At 43.1% G+C, this 6978-nt stretch overlaps 1 protein-coding gene across 2 annotated transcripts in view; it reads right to left on the reverse strand.

The window, feature by feature from the left end:
* Window positions 1-5885: 5885 nt before the first annotated feature.
* The window catches only part of LOC137992798 (lon protease homolog, mitochondrial-like), a 60366-nt gene continuing 59273 nt past the window's right edge, over window positions 5886-6978 (reverse strand). The window contains exon 23 of one of the 2 annotated variants that reach the window (XM_068838317.1): window positions 5886-6978. This exon is cut by the window's right edge and continues 180 nt beyond it. The gene's annotated coding sequence lies outside the window, so the exon portion shown is untranslated. The other variant, XM_068838318.1, reaches the window with a different exon arrangement.

Genomic DNA, 6978 nt, shown 5'->3' on the forward strand with positions numbered 1-6978 from the left:
CCTTAATTGAAATGATTCAATCTCCAAGCTTTCCTGTACCCCTTCAGACAGGGTTAACGGGAAACAAGAGACCAATGTTGTAAACAAAAACAAGTATTTCGAAGGAAGACAAAATCAGGGTTAACATCTAGGGATTTCAAGAACGACAGGAAACCCCTGACTGATTGAAACGTCCTTTTTATTACCAAAACACATCCCAGGTCCTAAAAAAAACCCTTTAAAAAAACTGGTGACCAGCCCCCTTCCCTGACCTGGATAAAACCCATAATCGCCCAACAGGGATAATAATCAGAAGGAATCCCCTTCTCACGAACACGCCACCCCTAGACATGATATGGAGGACATGATAGGAGCCATGCGGCGCATAAAGCCGGAATTTTGTTTCCGTTGCTACTCTGGAAACAGTGTTTAAGGGCTTAGTAATACTGTTCTCTTTCGTGGGATGCCTGCGGCAAAGTTTTGAAAGACCTTCAAAGATTCCAGTCACGCGCTGCTAGAGTTCTCTTAGGTGCTTGTTATGATATTCGCTCCGCAGACTGAATTGACTCTCTTTCTTGGGAAACACTTGATGATAGACGGCGCTATGCAAAGTCAATTTTAACGCATAAAATATTAAATGATTACACCGTCCCCGGTCTTAGGGTCTCTTTTGTTGGAAGAAATGTCAATCAGGTTAATTACCATCTGCGCAATATGGCTACTGCTCTGACACTTCATAAACCGAAAAGGGAATTTCTAAAACAAAAGTTTAAATTTAGCCGTGCTATGCTTTGGAACGAGCTCTCGAATGAAGCGAAACTCGCCGCCGAGTCAATCCCTTCATTTAAGAAGATTTTTAGAAAGTAGCTGGGTCTTGCCAAGAAGTATATTTTTATTGTAGTTTTTCTGTAATAGTGGTAGTAGTTGGGTACTTTAATATACGGTTTAATGTGTCAATACGCCCTCCATGGAAACCAGCCGAGTGTTGTTGGGGCTAGCATGTTTCTCTTTTAAATACCGCATTTTCTACCTACCTACCTACCTACCTAACCTCTCCGTCACTTGACATTTGCGGATACAGTGCAGTATTCCTCACACAGGAACAATTAGAATATGAGAACAGTGGCGGCGACACGATCCATCATGATAACTGAATAATATTTTCAATGTGTTAGGCCCGGCCAATCGGCTTCAACATCCGTTCGATTTTGTTGAAAAACGATTTTAAAACTGTATGTCGCCCCCCTCCCCCCACCGCTTTCAACCGAGTTGAAACAACAACCATTTAACATTTCTTTTGTTGTCGCGAATTTTGAATGAAGTTTGTCCCCCTCATTCAACATTTGCGACTTCAGATTGTAGTACGAGGACGTTCTCAGTTCTGAGCTCGCGCATTTCGAATATTTTCGTTCAGTAAACGCACTGTAAACGTAATGCGCGTGTCCATTACAGAAACCTCGTACTCCAGTCTGAAAAACGATGGGCACGATATGCACACGCACGCTATGCAAAATCAATTTGCATTGGAAATTAATACCCTGGGGATTATGCAAATGAGACTATAAAAGAGGTTACATATGCTCCACCCCGTCACTCTACTCGAGGCCGCAAAAGGGAAGGGTTTGACCTTTGTGTCCGATCAACCCGACTTACTCGATGTATATGGCCGATGCAAGTGTCTCACGCTGCAGCGGAGGAGGCTATAGCGGCAATCAGCAGCTGAGGTACATCCGGCAGTTGAGATTCAATCTGCCGTACGGGCGAATGAGGTACGGTGTCCTACGCGTTGTTGGTGTCCCCTTGGTTTTTAATGTCACGCTGGTTGGACTCTTCGCGTCCTCAGTTTGGTGGTCAATTTTTGATTTGTGCTGACCATACCTGCGTGGTTTGCCTGAGGGGCGAGGTTTTAGTTCTTTTAGTGTCTGTGAGGCTCGCCGACGTAGTGGATTTTGTGGGTGGTTACATTGTCTGTGTGTTTTTGCCTGTGAGGCTTGCCTGTCTAGCAAAATCTTAACTCATTTGCCTGTGACGGAGGCTTGCCTGTGTGGCGGAATCTTAACTCATTTGCCAGTGAGGCTTGCCTGTGTGGTAGAATTTGTACTGGTTTTGCCTGTGAGGCCTGCCTGAGTGGCGAGGTATTTTCGTCTGTTAGTGCCCGCGTGGTTTGCATGCATGGTTTGCCTGTGTGGCGGGGATTTTATCTACATTCTTTAACAAAACTCTCGGGAAAAATCCTAGCTTAAACATCATCTGACATGCACTTACAAAGTATGTTGGTCCTGTGACGAATGTTCTCAGGAGAATGCGTTAAGAAATGACCATTTTTCGTTGTTTTTTATTCTTCCATTTTTTTCTTTGGTTGTATTTCAAGAGCTCTTGATCGGGGTTGTGATCTTCTTACGACTACAAAAATTCAAACACGCTTTATTCCTCATTCAACTGCCTACGACGGCGTGAACTCAACTCATGCGATGAAAGCGAAAAGCGGTTAAGACTAGAAAACAAACAGATACAAAAATTACTTAGTAAAATGAACTAATCGTAAACAGAAACTCGACGAAAATATACACTTACATTTGTTAGGAGCTGGTAACTGAATTGACTGCTCGAAGCGAAGAAAGTTACATACAAACTGCAGAAAGCGAAACTACCAGAACTACTCACAAGCGAAAATGACTGATCGAGAACCCTAGAAATGACTAAATTAAGCCTTAAATACCTCTAAGAGAACGAATAAATTAAGCACTAAATTCCTGATTAAAAAACTGACAACTGCATTCCTAATTAAGGGAGGAATTCAACCGCGCTAATGAGCAGGCGTTTGGATCTAACAGGGGTGAGTGACTCCTTTTGGTATACCGTATATCTCGGTAGCCACCACACGTTCTGCTCTCAGGCGTGCTCAAGTCGCTCCCTCCAGGTCGCGAACCCCGGTACCGCTAGTTTTCTTTGTTTTCTATTCCTTATCAATAGTTTGGACTAAAGGTGAAACTCCTATTTACACCCTCTTTCTGTTTACATGATGGGTCGTAAACGAAAGATAATAGTCTCCAATGAGGGGGTAGAGTTCCAAAATCAGATTAAAGGTATCAAACCGAGACGCTGTACAGCTTGGGTGTATATAAACGGGGTTCTCGGCCTGGGGGGAGTGACGGAGGCGGTTCATTGGAGGAAGGTGCTCTCGTCGGGCGTGTCTCCTGTGATGGAAGCTTTGAAATTGGGAGATCCCGATCATTCCTTCGTTGGTGGCTTACACCTGAACGTTAGGGCTTGGGATGATATTCTTGAGAGCCATCCCCTAGCGGAACGTATTGGCAGGTGGATTCGGGACAAAGTGCTCATTCTTGAATTTGCTCGTCCGTTTTCGGGCGTCTATAAGCGAGTCAAATATTTGCCGCCTCCAAAACAGTTTCCAAACCATGCGTCGTACAGAAAGTTCTCCGATTTTATATCTCAGGAAATTATTCTTCGTGTTACTACAGGAGCTTTCAGGTATGGGGGAAGTTGGTGTTGATAACCCCCCCTCCCCCACCTATTTGGTGTTGCCTTTAACGGTAGAGATTATGTATCGATGCCACGTTATATTACATATTATGTTAAGTAAGGATTGGGAAGAGTAGATCGTGTATAAGTTATGGAATTGAGAGAAATAAACATTTTGTGTTGTCAGGAAGATGAGAATGGAGGCAGGCTTGGGGAAGGCCAGAGCGATTCTCCATACCTAATTATTACCATATCATTAATAACAATAGACCAATTCGGCTAACTCAATGTTGTACCCAATTCAAATCCTCCGGGAATAAAACGTTTTGTTCCAAGAATTTCCATATCATTTAAATGTGAATGCTTCATTGTCATGCAAATTCAACACACAAAGAATCTTAACCCCGAGAGATTTGAATTGGGTACAACATTGAGTTAGCCGAATTGGTCTATACCCAGGGTAGAAAATTACACTATGCATCCCAGAAAATATTACTTTAAGCACGTTCTTGTTAACCCATAAACGTGCCTCCCACTCATAAAAGAAGTTTTCACAGCACAAAATGCAATACACCAAAAGATCCAAAGGGAGTACAGTTTCTTCAAGCGGAAACCAGAGGGGTAAAAAAAATCAATATGTCCACCACGTATGCTTGCCACCTATTACCTATCGATGTCATGGGGGCAGCCATGGAGCTTCGATGTATACAACATTGGTAAGTCGAAGAGCAACCGGGTTCAAACGACCTCTTTAAACTCCACACCACAATTGTGGTAGCCATGACTGCGCATGCGAGCGAGTGCATGACATTCTCGTCCCCACCCACCTCCGCCCCCCCACCCCTTCCTTCAGGAGACGACGACGGCTACGGTAACGACAACGCCACGAGACAATATTACTGGTTTAAAAGGAAAAGCAACCGTGCTACGCGTGCCGCACGCACTTTGGCACATTTCTTTGCCGTAGTTTGCGAAAAAACAAATTTTAATTTTGACGACAACGCGAGCTCACAACTAAAGTTAATCTCTCGTTATCTTTGTTTACTTCGAAACCGTTCGTATGCTACCAATTACTTTACAGGATACTTCGCCCACACTTAAAACGTGAACAAGACATGGAAAAATGATCGCGGAACACATTTGAGACGGAGAACGACCAATACTTTGATACTGTTACAGTGCAACGCGCCTTACCGTGTTTACATTACAACCGTGCGAACTTTGCAAGGAGGCGTGACTGTCAACGAAATTCGCACACCCTGATTGGCAGATAATTTGTAAAAAACTTTGTTAGGTGGCCACGGTAAGGGGCTTCGCACTGTAAAGATGCAAAGCATGGACCATAACATCAAAGACCAAGGGTAGGTTGCGGCGGCCGAGACGCGAGTCCTTGGAATGATAACGGTGTATGCAAACCGGGAAAATTAGGAACACACAAAATCAGCAAAAAGTGGTAGTACGGAGTGTGCCCACTTTTGTGGAGTGTGCAATACTTGGGTAGTATGGCCAGATGTTGAGAATGGCGGACCAATGGATACCAAATAAATGGTTCATCGGGAAACCTAAGACCAACAGACCCGTAGGACGGCGAAGAAAGCGATGGATCCAAAACATTACCGAGCCTCTCACAGGTGTTCGGTACCTTTGCACTCTGTAATTGACCTCTTTAGCTTGTACGTTTTGTTTTCCCATTTCAGACCACGTGATGTTTTGTTTTTCATAAGTCATTCGTACATAAGCACGTGCATAAGACGATCTTTGGAAGAAACTGTTCTCTTGAGTAACATCACGTGGTCTGAAATGGGAAAACAAAACGTACAAACTAAAGAGGTCAATCGAAGCCGAATTATCCATAGATCTCGCGAGATAAATGGAAAACGCTAATCCGATGACAGGTGTTAAAAAATTACGAGGAGTTGAGTGAGAGGTATATTTTGAAAAGATGTTTTCGCTGTCGTCGCGTTTTCAGGGACCTTGAGATATATGACGGTGGCGTCATCGAGAGCGCCATTACATCGAACAATAGTTCAGGAACAAAGAAAAGGCTTTGCAAGTGCGATTTCGACTTTCTTATTTTCTTTTCAGTTCTTTGCAAATTTACTGTGGAAATGACAAATTTCAAGTTCTATGAAAAACGTAAGCAAACAGTGCCAAGTTTTTATTTTCCCTTTTATTTTGAACGCCGTTCCATCCAATTTAGTTGATGGGTACTTAGGATAGTATGTAGAAAATGATTTTGTTGGAACAATCACGAAAACGTTTGAAAAACGAAAATCTGCAAGTTTCCATGATGTGTTCATGTTGCCGTCGTAGGTTTACGGGACCCTTTTGTTATAGACTCAACAGAATATCGCGTTTCTGAATGGTCAATGACGAATGCATAAATAGGTTACTGAGTGGAATACAGAAGTTGCTACCAAAACAGCGATGGAGTAATTTTATTGAGTATATAATAAATAAAAAGCGTATGAAATTCCTTGTGCATTTCGTGATTTATGGTCAATCGTGATGTTTTCAAGGTTCCCAAATTGCACTTGCCTACGTTGAGAAATTTCAAAACATCACGAGTGACCATAAATCACGAAATACACAATGACGTTCATACGAATTCCTATACAAATGCACAAGCGTTCATACGATTTCCTGTACTTTTAAGTACCTAATATCTTCCTCCGGTTGGTTCTGCACCACCGGAAGTCCGGGAATTATGAACTTTCGGTTCCTCTGCTACTTTAGCTACGACTGCGCGTTTTCCGTTGTATGATCTGCACTTATGTCCAGAAATGCTCGTAATTAGACGCACGCCCGATAGAGACAGTTTCAATCGATTTCGTAAAACCAAAACCAAAGTAATTACTTTGGCCAATCAAAAGGGACGGAGACAATCCAGTAGACCAACCAAAACTCGAAGCAATCACACGTAACCGACACAAAGCGCGGGAAAATGTGAACGCGCGAGTCACGATTGGTTTTGGTTTCATTTCTGAATGGCTGAAAAAGTGGGGCGAGAACTTTAAACCAATCAATTAGTGAAGTAATACAAAACCAAAGTAATTCGCTAATGACTTTCGACACTCAATTGAAAACCGCTCTATTGATAACCAGCACGAAGTGCCCCTAAGTCTAAGCATTTGCTACGCGTTTTCAAGAAAAAGATAAGCGTGAGGGTTATTTGTGGTTATTTTATCTTTACTTGAGGACTGGAGTTTGGCGGGGGGGGGGGGGGGGGGGGGAGAGGGGGATACTTGATGACGTTGGGGAGGAGAGGGGCACTTCGTGACGCTGACATCTCTGCGAGGGTGCGATAGTTGTTTTTCAGTTGACTTTTTTCACTGTTTGCTCATCAATGATTTAAACTTCGAAAAGGCAGAGCAGTACCATTATGGATGATGACAAAGCCTACTGCCAAAGTTTACAGTTTGTGCAATGCTCAACCCTAGTCCTCTCTGGGTGTCAACAGCTCTGGGCATCGTAGATTCATGTCTTGCAAAGATAAGCTGCACTGGAATACTTTCG

The sequence above is a fragment of the Montipora foliosa genome, chromosome 2, assembly GCF_036669935.1.
Source record: "Montipora foliosa isolate CH-2021 chromosome 2, ASM3666993v2, whole genome shotgun sequence".
In the NCBI taxonomy this organism is placed as follows: Eukaryota; Metazoa; Cnidaria; class Anthozoa; order Scleractinia; family Acroporidae; genus Montipora; species Montipora foliosa.